The sequence below is a fragment of the Zootoca vivipara genome, chromosome 4 (genome assembly GCF_963506605.1).
Source record: "Zootoca vivipara chromosome 4, rZooViv1.1, whole genome shotgun sequence".
Lineage (NCBI taxonomy): Eukaryota > Metazoa > Chordata > Lepidosauria > Squamata > Lacertidae > Zootoca > Zootoca vivipara.
The window spans coordinates 78660599-78672707 of NC_083279.1; the positions used below are offsets into that span (position 1 = coordinate 78660599).

General features: G+C 41.2%; 1 protein-coding gene across 1 annotated transcript in view; it reads right to left on the bottom strand.

Annotated features, from left to right (window-relative positions):
• The window catches only part of WASF3 (WASP family member 3), a 28711-nt gene extending 18655 nt beyond the window's left edge, over positions 1–10056 (bottom strand). The window contains exon 1 of the mRNA XM_035116679.2: positions 9985–10056. The gene's annotated coding sequence lies outside the window, so the exon portion shown is untranslated. The remainder of the gene's footprint in view (positions 1–9984) is intronic.
• Positions 10057–12109: the final 2053 nt, after the last annotated feature.

The window sequence follows — 12109 nt, forward strand, 5'->3', positions numbered from 1 at the left end:
ATTAACAGTAGGATACTGCTGCTGACGATGCAAGTAAGAAGACATATGCTGTCCCATATGAAGAACAACTCATCACCAGTGGAATTCTGTCACCCACTAACTTACCATTCAACTCAACCCTGGCCCTGACACATTTTGACAGTGGCAGGGTCCAGATGCTGCCTTTGAATGGGAGTCAAGCCTTTTTTAAAAAATAAACCAAAAATAATCAACAATAACCTCCTAAAATGTTTTAAACCTCATTAAGGGGAATCAAAAGCTAACTGCAGTTAAAGTCAGCACAAACGTTTCCCTTGATCACAAGTTAGGACAGAAGTGGGAGCATACAGCACAGAGATCCTAGGCTGGTTCCTATATTCCTAACAAGATGGAGCAATGCTGTATCTCCAGTGGCTGCACACAGGGATGGAGAAGAAATTCTATTCAGTTCATATTTAAAGGCAAACTACAGCCATCCTTCAAATTTTGCAATGCTGGTCTCCAACAAAGTAATGTATGCAAAAATGCATATATTACGGTAAAGCATGCATATAAATGCATATATTGGTGAAAAGAACACAAAAATGCGTATCATGGCAAACTGATTCACAAAAACATGTTTACTCTGCAAAAATACATACAAAATTGAATATATTAGGCATATTTTGCCCTAAAATGCTAATTTTCATGAAAACTTTCCCTCCCACAATTCAAAAACTGATGTGAAAAAGTGGATAACCAAACTTAAGATTGGAAAAATGAAACACAAACTGAAAGACTCTGAAACTGACATATTCATCTATCCTAGTTGCATAAGCATGAAATAATTAAAGAAAATATGCACAATTTTAACTAAATCCACTAATGCTCTAGTGAAAATAGCCTATTTCAGGGGTTCTCAACTTTAGCCACAGACCACCCTGCAAGTTTCATTCAGGTGGTCCACAGTGTGTTTCATCACATTTAATGTTTGTATTGATTTTTATTTTTATTTGATTGGGCATTTCAATAGCATAAAACTATTTTGATAGTGATTTTGTTGATACTTAAACCTTAAACATCCCGGCTTCCCATAGGCATCCGTTTGGACAGTGTGGAAAACAGGATGTTAAACAAGATGGATGTTCAGCCTGATCCAGAAGGGTTCTTCATATATACTGTATATGAAATGTAAATGTTCAGAAAGATAATCAACTTAGAGGCCAAGTGGATAAAAAATGCCAGAGATTAAGAAGAAAGCAACAAAAGCAGAAATGTAGTTGCTTAATCATCAAGGGATGTGGTTCTCAGCTAGCATGAAACAATAAATATTGCAGCAGGTGCAGAGACAATAAAAAAACCACGGGGCAACAAATACTGAAAGGACAGCTTGGTAGTGATTGTGGTGAAAGGCTACAAAAAGTTGGTTTGGAGAGGTCATTACATAAGCACAGCATGTCCTCTGGAGGTTTTAGTTATTAACAAAAAATAAAATAATCAACACAGTATTATAACTGATTATTAACAACAGGCAATAACTGTCTGGCAGCATTTGCTTACAACTATAAAGAACAGAGGGCACAATACATTCCATCCTTCTATGTATGGAAGGAAGACAGATAACATTGCATCCCTGCATCCCTGCATCCATCACAGCCAGTGGCAGAGACATGTCAGAGTAGGGAGTTCTTAACTGCAATCCTTATGATATGGTCTGAGCAAGAAGGTGCTGGCTTAATTCACGGAATTAGCAACAAAGTTCACCAACGTGGAGAGGAAATCAGCTAAGTTCTAGAATTATTCAGAAAGGCTAGCCTTTGGTCAACAAAGGCTCAAATCCATATGTGCAACTGCAAAGAACCCCAAATAACAGAGTGTTGCTGGTCCATTGGCAAAGTATGGACAGAAGTTCAGTCTTCTGGTATTTATATTCTATTTGGATATCATAAGCCTTTTATTGCTTTCCAGTCAATATGCTGACAATGGGAATTCTGAGCATCTACAGCTCCAAATACAAAGGTCACTGTTCCTGGATCCCCTGACACAGCAACAAAATGCTTCATGGTTTGATTTATTCTCTCTAGAAGATAGACAAGGGCCATATTCAGTTTCTAAATTCAAGTTGTGCTTGCAAAACACTTAACACTTGGCTGCAACATGTTTTGAAGAGAAAATTTGCCACATGACAAAAATGCAATGGTTGTGGCAGACAATATAGATGTTCCCAACAACCACTGCTTTTAAAAGAAAATGCAAACTGAACTTTGCTCCAAGAACAATAATTTGCGGTTGCATAAAGTATGTACCGGTATATTGCTGGCTGATGTTAAATGGAATGCATACATGTAACAGTAATGTTTTGAATTCAGTTCAAGACCACATAACTTCATGCAAAGAAGAAACAATTATTATTTTTTTAAAAAAACACAACTTAAGAAACTAAAGATCTTTCAAACTGTCCATAACGTAAGGGAGATCCTGTTGGTGCATAACTGCTTCTTGCGTGGGAGGTGGCTTGAAAGGGCAAAATAAATGGGGTGGGGGAGAAAACCACAATCAAAAAGAAAACAGACAACTCAGCCACTAATGCATTGAAACTACACATCCTGATGCAGAATCAATACAATCTACTCTCAGAGGAGAAAGAAGGTACATTTTGGTTCCTGAAAGAAAGTAGCAGGTCTGCATAGTAAACCCGCTCATATTTCCCTCTCCCCCACTACCAAGGAACAATTGGAAACAAAGCTCTCTTTTTTAACAGAGGTGCCTCACTTTGTTACTTACATGCTACCATAAACCACTGTAAAACTGAAGAGTAGAAACTATGCACATGACTCAACAAGGAAATTGAACATTATTGAACATATTATTTGTATTCTGTGTCCTCCTTACTCAACTGGATCCAAAGAAACTGGATACAGTATATCTTTTTTTTTTAAAGCATCAAATATTAATTCTACTTTGCAACTTAAAACTTTTTAAAGAGCTTTTTAAAAAAAGAAGAATTATTTGCTAGCTTATTAATAGAAGTCACAATCTTTTATTTACTAAATATTAGATAGCATTCATTCATTTATTTGGTCTTCACCGCTAGTATTCGTATTAACCTAACTCCTAAGACCACGTTTCAAAGCTAATGCATAAGCATTTTTCAGGGCCAAATGTTTTGCAACTCAATCTTTTCAAAGATTTCCATTATGGATGAAGGTCCATAAGTGTTAACTCAGTTAAGAGCAATATAAGGATGCAAGATTAATCAATATTATCAAGGTTACAGAGAAATGTTAGCCATGATTCCCACCTCAGCTCAAGACACAAATCAGTGGGGAGAGAGTTACAAAAATTAGTAAAGTGTAGTACTGTAAAGTACTTTTACATACACATTTTTCATTTTCATTGCTATAGCACAGTATTTAATATTGGATGTTAATCAACAATATACCCTGATTTCCTTCAGAATGGATAGGTTTGATCTTCTTGCAGTCCATGGGACTCTCAAGAGTCTCCTCCAGCACCATAATTCAAAAGCATCAATTCTTCGGCGATCAGCCTTCTTTATGGTAGAGGTTGGCAACTGGCATCCGGCGGCCAAATTGGCCCCATCAGCTGGAGGAACCATGTGGAAGGTAAAATTAAATGATTGTCAGTTCTAGATTGATAAGAAGCAACAACCATGCACATATCATAAGTCATTATTAATGAGGTATCAGACCATTGTGTAGATATTTACAGGTTTTATTCATCAGTTTTAAAGAAAAACTGCCAGTTTAAGGGAAGCAACACTTTGAGCACTGTAGCACTATGTTTTTATATTAGAGTACATTTGTTAAGTCTGTGGGTTCCTAAAGTCAGTGATATTTTCTACTGTTATTGGTAGAGTATTTCAAAAGTGTAGTGTCACTTCACACTTCCGCAAAGCAGAACTTCCCAATAAATACAGAAGGCAGTATTCAGATGGATCTATTTGTATGCAGGCCATGCTTAAGACAAATTGTGAAGCTAACATGTAGCCAGATATGCACAAAGGCTATTCAGCAGTATGGGCATTTTGTCCAAGTTCTTTCAGTTAATTATGGAAAAGAACCAAGCACGAGAACCATAAGGAATTTGAATAGAGACTGTCCCACAAATGAATAGAAGCTGTATGATTATTTATCTACTACCAACAATGCACACGGAACTTTAGGGTTGCAATACCGAAAAAGAAAGGGGAAAAAGACACAAAGAATACTCTGTCTCACATTCCCATCATACTTCATGACTATAGAAACAATATGATGTTATACTGGACATATATTAAAGGGTGAGAAGAGACTGAATGAAAACTGTGTCTCTCTTTCTACAAGAATAAATGGGGAACAATCAATTTAACATAACAAATAATTTATTATTATTAAGAGCTCCATTATTTTAATTCATATCCACTGAGATATGAAATCTATAAAGGCTTCAAAAAGTATTCCAACACCTGTTTAATTAGCACTCACTGCAACAGATGTTGCCAAAATCCTAAAAACATAAGCAAAGACAGGTAAGGCAAATCAATTTTCAGTGGAGGTACCTATGTATGTTTGCTTTTGTTGCAACAAAGCACCATAAGACTTAAAAAAATTCTTATGACACAATGTTTTGTGGATTATAATCCAGAGAAACAGTGTAATATATTCAGAAGTAATTTCACTAAATCCAATGGGACTTAATCCCAGGCAAGCATGTGCAGAAGTGGTGGGAACCTCAAGCCTGGGGGCCAAATGTGGTGATACTAAGCTCACCATACATCAGGAAAATTCCTGACATGTCCTGGTTTTCGGATGTAAAAATGTAAAAAAAGGTCAACAATTTTGGGGTCTTCCTAAAAAATAAAAAAAGCAACCTTAAGCGATACAGTCCTCATTATCTGGCCCACTGGATTCTCCTCAGGCCCCACCCTCTCCTCAGTCACATCCTCGTCCAAGGCCCCACCCCTGCTTCATACACTCCTTAAGTATTTCTGCCTGGCTGGAATGTGCACTTAACAAAGCACTGATAAGGACCAAAACTGTTTTCCTTTAGTACTGTTATTGCTTTGCATGCATTCTGACCATGCCCTGAAACTTATTCCTTTTGCTATTTCATATTCCACTTCACGCTATCAGTGTTGCTGAACCTGCCATCCAAATCTATTCCCAAGCAGGTCTGGGTGTCTAAGCAGAATATTACATTTCATCCACACTCTTTTCCCTAACTTTCTCCCTAACCAGATATTTCTGTTGTTGTTTTTTGCAGTAACAAAAACTTTTCAGATAAACACAAGATTAACAAAACATACTTTTTAGTTTTGTTGACTACATATTCCGATTCAAACTTTTCCATATAGCCTGTGTCACTGACCTTAAGACAAGTGATGCACATTTATTATACTGCATGCCTATATATATCTACTCAGAAGTAAAACCTATTCAGTTCAATGGGAATTACTCCCTTATAAATGAGTTTAGAAATGCAGCCTTAGACATAAGCTGGTTTACTTAGCATAAGGAAACAGTCCAACAAAGCTGACATCACAGTATAGAAACTAGTTTCTATGATATTCTGCATATTTTACCTTCTTACTACCACAGCCAAAGAATTAAGATCTCTTGAATCAGGGTTTGTTAAACAAAGAACATATAGCACCAATAACAGCCTTTATGATTCCCTACCTTTGTTCAAATAATTTGAAAAATAAATGTAGTACAGGCGACTCTCAACTTAGGCGGTGGTTATGTTCCGGAATAGAGTGTAAAACCAAACTTGTGTACAGTCAAAATATATTGCATTCAGTGGCAGATGTAATTGCCAAAGTATTTTTTTCTGAAACAAAAAAATTCCTTCCAGAGGAGGGCAACCAAAATGGTCAAAGGCCTGGAAATGATGCCTTATGAGGAACGGCTCAGGGAGCTGGGTATGTTTAGCCTGGAGAAAAGAAGGTTAAGGGGTGATATGATGGCCATGTTCAAATATATAAAAGGATGCCATATAGAGGAGGGAGAAAGGTTGTTTTCTACTGCTCCAGAGAAGCGGACACAGGGCAATGGATTCAAACTACAAGAAGATTCTACCTAAACATTAGGAAGAACTTCCTGACAGTAAGAGCTGTTTGGCAGTGGAATTTGCTGCCAAGGAGTGTGGTGGAGTCTCCTTCTTTGGAGGTCTTTAAGCAGAGGCTTGACAGGCATATGTCAAGAATGCTTTGATGGTGTTTCCTGCTTGGCAGGGGGTTGGACTGGATGGCCCTTGTGGTCTCTTCCAACTCTATGATTCTATGAGTAGTTTGTTGTTGGTATGAGCTTTTGTGTGCATGCACACTTCTTAAGATACTTCAGATGGTATCTGAAGAAGTGTGCATGCACACAAACGTTCATACCAATAACAAACTTAGTTGGACTCTAAGGTGCTACTGGAAAGAATTATTTTGTTTTGACTACAGCAGACCAACACGGCTACCTACCTGTAACTATTTTTTCTGAGGCAGGAGACAGCCAAGAATGCATAATGATTAACAAAGGATTATTCCTAATCATAGCAAGTAAAAAATAACTTTTACTATTTGCTCCCCAACTTTACTACAGTGGTACCTCTAGTTATGAACTTGATTCGTTCCAGAGGTCCGGTCTTAACCTGACACTGTTTTTAACTAGAGGCGTGCTTTCGCTAATGGGGCTTCTTGCTGCCACTACGCTGCTAGCACACCATTTCCGTTCTCATCCTGGGGCAAAGTTCTCAACTCGAGGTAACTCTTCCAGGTTAGCGGAGTTTGTAACCTGAAGCATTTGTAACCTGAGGTGTTTGTAACTCAAAGTACCACTGTATTTAGAATTACCGTATTTTTTGCTCCATAAGACACACCTGACCATAAGACACACTTAGTTTTCAGAGGAGGAAAGGGGGAAAGCCCCGTTTTTTTGGGGGGGGTCAGCTCACAGTTGTGCAGCTTCTTTTGAAAGGGGAAAAGGCCCATTTTTTAAAGGATCAGCTCAAAGTTGTTGAGTTTACTTTGCAAAGGGAAAAAATCCTGTTCAACCCACAGTTCTGCAGCTTCTGATAATCTAATCAGCCAGTCACATGTTGCAGCCTCCCTCTGCAGAACATTCAACAATGGAGGCCTGGGTAAGGGGGCTGGCCGGGAAGGGAACTAGCTTCCCTTATCTCTCTCCCCTACCCCTTGCAATCACCTGCTGAGCGGCTTCTTTTCAACACTCCTCTTTCCTTCTTGTTAGCCTTTAGCTCTTTCTTTAAAAAAAGCACGATCTGCTTTTTGCCCCTGAGCAATTCGGCTCCAGGGACCACACATTCACTCCATAAGACGCACAGACATTTCCCCTAACTTTTTAGGAGGAAAAAAGTGCTGGAGCGAAAAATGAAAAATATGGTAATGCTCTGGGTTCTACTTGAGAGTAGGTCACAGTGTTCCCCAAAACAAGGACTCCACCTAAGTAGCCAAGGCATTTAATCACATACCTCTATTAATCAAATGGAAGGCAGCATCTCTATGACATTTTCCAGACTTGGGGAAAAAATCAGAAGTATCAATACCTTCCTTACTCCATAGCTTTGTGTATGGTTTTCCTCAAGCTTCCTAAAATGCTGACTAACCAATTTCAAACTACTTTTCCTTGAGCGCACATGAGGAGGACAGTAAAATCTGCTGAAAGGAAATGTCTCACTATGTCAAAGCAGCCACAGATCATGTTGGCATATCTGTTACAGTGCCTTGGGAGATGCACTCATCCATCTACAGTGCTCATGCATTAGCTCTACCATCAATCTGTGCTGTCTGCTATTGATGTCACCAACAGCTACAACATACTGTTTTGATACTAATGGGCAAGCACATACACTTAGCATTTATTTTTCTTATGTTTCTGAGTACTTCAGCCTCAAATGTACACATCCCATTGGGAGTCTAAATGCAACAGATGAGCACAGGAGAGAGCATAAAAGGTATTAATATGTTAGCTATTAAAAATGTTTAAAGTTGTTTGCCATTTTTTAATTGTAGAAGGGTGCATCTACTTTTGGTAGATTTACACATATCCCATAGTAAATCATTCCCTTGGCTTTGGGTGTTTGAAATGACTGTAGCGAAGGCAATACAGATGTCGAGTGTTAAAGTCCCAGTGATCCAACACTGCCAAAATAATAATAATCCACTGGTTCAGTTCAAACATGATGACCAAACATGTTTTGCACCACGCAGTTTAGAATGCAAACCATGGCTGAAAGCTACTGTCTTACTTCCACTGTCCATCTACCCAGCACTCACCATCATAGCTTCATAAACTCACTACCATCTCTATGGTTCAGCAGCCTTAGGAAATAGAGCAATCTTCATAACAATGGTTTGTGAATTCAGACATTGCATCAAACATACGTTACAACAGATCTTGGATGCTGAACCACTCCAAACCATGGTTTCTGAAGGTGGCTGGCAATTAGCTGACAAACCATGATTGTATTCAGACATCATGCTTAACAAATTAAGTTTAATTAACCATAGTTTGGCATCATGTCTGAATTGACCCAGAATGCTTTGTGCCTGCTAAATAGGTCTGTTTTTAATAGTGCCTCCAAAAAAAAGTGAACTACGGTTGTCCAGTCACACACTCAGATACCTGGATATCATGAACAAATTTGTTCTCTAGTGAATCAGGATTTTATCCTGATATAGCAAGGTATCTTAACATTCTGCATACTTTGACAGTTTTAGAGAACACTTTTCTTCACTTTTTGCTTCACCACTAGCTAACCTTCACTTGTTCAGCACAAAGACAGAAAAGGCAACTAAAAACACCAACCCCTCACTCACCCAGCAAAAGGAAGAACAGAGTAGTTTTAAAAACATTAACAAAATTATGTGTAGTCTTCTTAGGGAGCTAAAGGGGGACCTAGATTTCAAAGCTTAGGGGATTTCTCTCTCTCACTCACTCACACACACCCCGAGCCAATAAACACAGACAATAAACTATTTCTTTCAAAATTAAAAACGTTATGTAGGATGCTAATCTCACACAAACCAAAACCCTAAGTAAATTTCTTTAGCGGTTGGTTGTATTAAAAGAAGAAAAGACAAACCCACAGAAAGCAACACTAAATATCTTAACGATTGTGGGTTTACCTGCTTTCAGAGCTAGAGCTTTGCACACAAGCCAGATGGAGCGGTCGAGCACTTTGCCCGGTTTATAGCAAAATAAAGGAACTTCGATCTGAAGTGGGAGGAAGACAGCCTGAAGAATGCTGCAAATCTCTCCCTTTAAACAACCGCCTGTTCCAGAACGAAGAAATCAGCCAGCAAAGCGGGTCACGAATTCCCCAGGGGCGACTTAATGTATGTGTATATGGGGTGAGGCGAGGGGGGTGGGGCACAGCCTCTCCCTCTCTCCCCTCCCAGCACTTTGTCTGGGAAGGAGGGGAGCGAGAGAAGGAGAGTCTCAACTCTTTCTGAGAGTTACGCCGTATGTATCAAGCGGGCAGCCATCCCGAAAGACAAGGCGACACAACTCGCCGGCCGCGCGAAACAGATACAGTACCGCTCATGTCTGACCCCGGCCGGCCGGCCAGCCAGCCTCGTCACCCTCACGCCGCATGAAGAGGCTCCCAGTAGCGCTAAACCCACGCGAGGCGGGGTGTGTGGGTGTGTGTGTGTGTAGGGGGCCTCGGGGGATTATGAAGGCGCTCTCTCGCTCACTTTCTGGGCGGGAAGCATCGAGTGACCATTTCGCTTTAAACCTCTCCAGTCGCAAAACTCTTCGGGATTATGAGATGGATTGGATAATGAAGGTGGGCGGGGGAAGACACCGGGCCGCCTTCGCTTCCAAACCAAGGAACGACACGCTTCGAATTAAAACCATCTCTCCCCCCCCCCAACCGCCTTTTCTCGGTTCTCTAAGGTTTCCCTCGACTGCGTCGCGAACGGGCGCTTCTTCTCAAAATAACGGCTTTTGGATGGGCGCGCGCTCCACCCCACCCCCCCGCGTTGTAATCCTCGTCCCCGCCCCCACGACATACCTCGCGCGCGCTACATTCCATCTGGCTCGACTACAGCAAGCGGGCGCGGGGCTGCCAGTCCACTCCCCACAGGCGGCAACGGCGGCAGGCAGCGGCTCAGCTCGGGAGCCATTCAATCCCCTCCCCCTCGGCGCCCTCGAGCGTGCGGAGGGCTAGTCCCCGCCCACCCAGTCCTATCTAGGCTAGGGATGGAGGCGGGCAGAAAGCGAGGGAGGGACGGAGGGAGGATTTGTATCCGAGCAACAGAACTGATCGGCATTCTCAGTAGCCAGTGAGGGGGGCAGAAAAGAGAAGGGCTGCTTTCTGCCCCTCAGGGATTACTTTAAAACACACACATACAAACGGCGTTTGCATTATCCCTTTCCTCTTCGCTTTACGGTTCTGTGGCAGCTGATCCGAATGGGTTCCCCCTGGGCCCTCGCCCATCCCGGCTTCTCATAAGCTTCGTTTCCTTTCCTTCCGCACATTAGTCGCTTCCCGCCGACCGCTAGAGTTTTGTCTTCCTCACACACAACCTGTAGGATTTTCCTCACGCTTTTTTCACTCAGGACCGTCAGGAGCGCCCTCATGGCAGGACCTCGGGAGAGAGAGAGGTCAGTCGAAATAAGCCACGAGGGCCTCAAATGCAGCAGCCCTTTAGAATTAGGTGAAGTGTCAAATACAGTACCTGTGTCTAAAAGGGGTCTCGGGATTAGACCATGAAGGCCAGCATCTCAAACTGGGCTGAGGGATGTTTGCAGGAAAGGTTCTCCTACTGGGTGGGGAGCCACAGTAGTAGCCTCCCTCCTGGGGTGTGGTTTATTTGTTTAATTTTAAAGCGTCTATATGTCATGTAATATTTCAAAAATCACTTCAGTAACCGCAGAATTGTAGTAGTAATAATAATAATAAATAATAATAATTTATTATACCCCATCCATCTGGCTGGGTTTCCCCAGCCACTCTGGGCAGCTCCCAACAGAATATTAATAATTAAAAAGCGATCAAACATTAAAAACTTCCCTAAACAGGGCTGCCTTCAGATATCTTCTAAAAGTCAAATAGTTGTTTATTTCCTTGTCATCTGATGGGAGGGTGTTCCACAGGGCGGGCGCCACTACCGAGAAGGCCCTCTGCCTGGTTCCCTGTAGTTTCACTTCATTGCTGCAATTAACAGACTAAAAATCCCCAATATATCATCGAAACAAAAACACAACCTAAGAACTGTAAAACGGCAGCTTACCGTGCACGTAGCTGGCAAAATCAATTTTAAAAATCCAAAGAATATGCAGTACCATTTATAGAACCTTAGACAGAATGAAGCACCTCACTTAAGGAAACACATTTTTTTCCTGGATACAGTGAAAAGTCAAGGTAAATATATAATTGATTTGTTTTTATTGCTATGAGGGGCACCAGTTGAAATATCTGCCTCCAGCATTATGAATGCTTTAGGCCAGGCATTCCCAAACTTGGCCATCCAGATGTTTTTTGCCTACAACTCCCATCATCCCTAGCTAACAGGACCAGTGGTCAGGGATGATGGGAATTGTAGTCCCAAAACATCTGGAGGGCCGAGTTTGGGGATGCCTGCTTTAGGCTGCCTCCTCGAAGTTTAAGGCATCTTCTCTGCTCATCTACCATTACATTCATTGCAGTCAACAGAGAATCCAACCCTCTAGTTCAACATCCTGTTCTTAGAGTGGCCAAACAGATGCTTCTGGGAAGCCCAAAAGCAGGACCCAAGCACAAGAGCACCCTCCCCTTCTACAGTTTCCAACAACTGTTATTCAGAAGCATACAGCCTCTGATAGCCATCATGGCTAGTATCCACTGATAGCCTTTACCTCATAATCCCCTTTTAAAGCCATCCAAGGTAGTAACCAACACTGCTTCCTGTGGGAGCAAATTCCACAGTTTAACTGTGCACTGTGTGAATAAGCATTTTCTTTCATCTGTCCTGAATCCTTCAACATTCAGTTTAATTATATGTTCACGAGTTCTAGTATTATGAGGGAGAAAAACTTTTCTCTATACACTTTCTCCATGTCATGCATAATTGTATACATTTCTACCATGTCACCTCTTACCCACCATTCCTAAGCTAAACACCCCAGCTCCTCATAGGGGAGTTGCTTCATCCCTA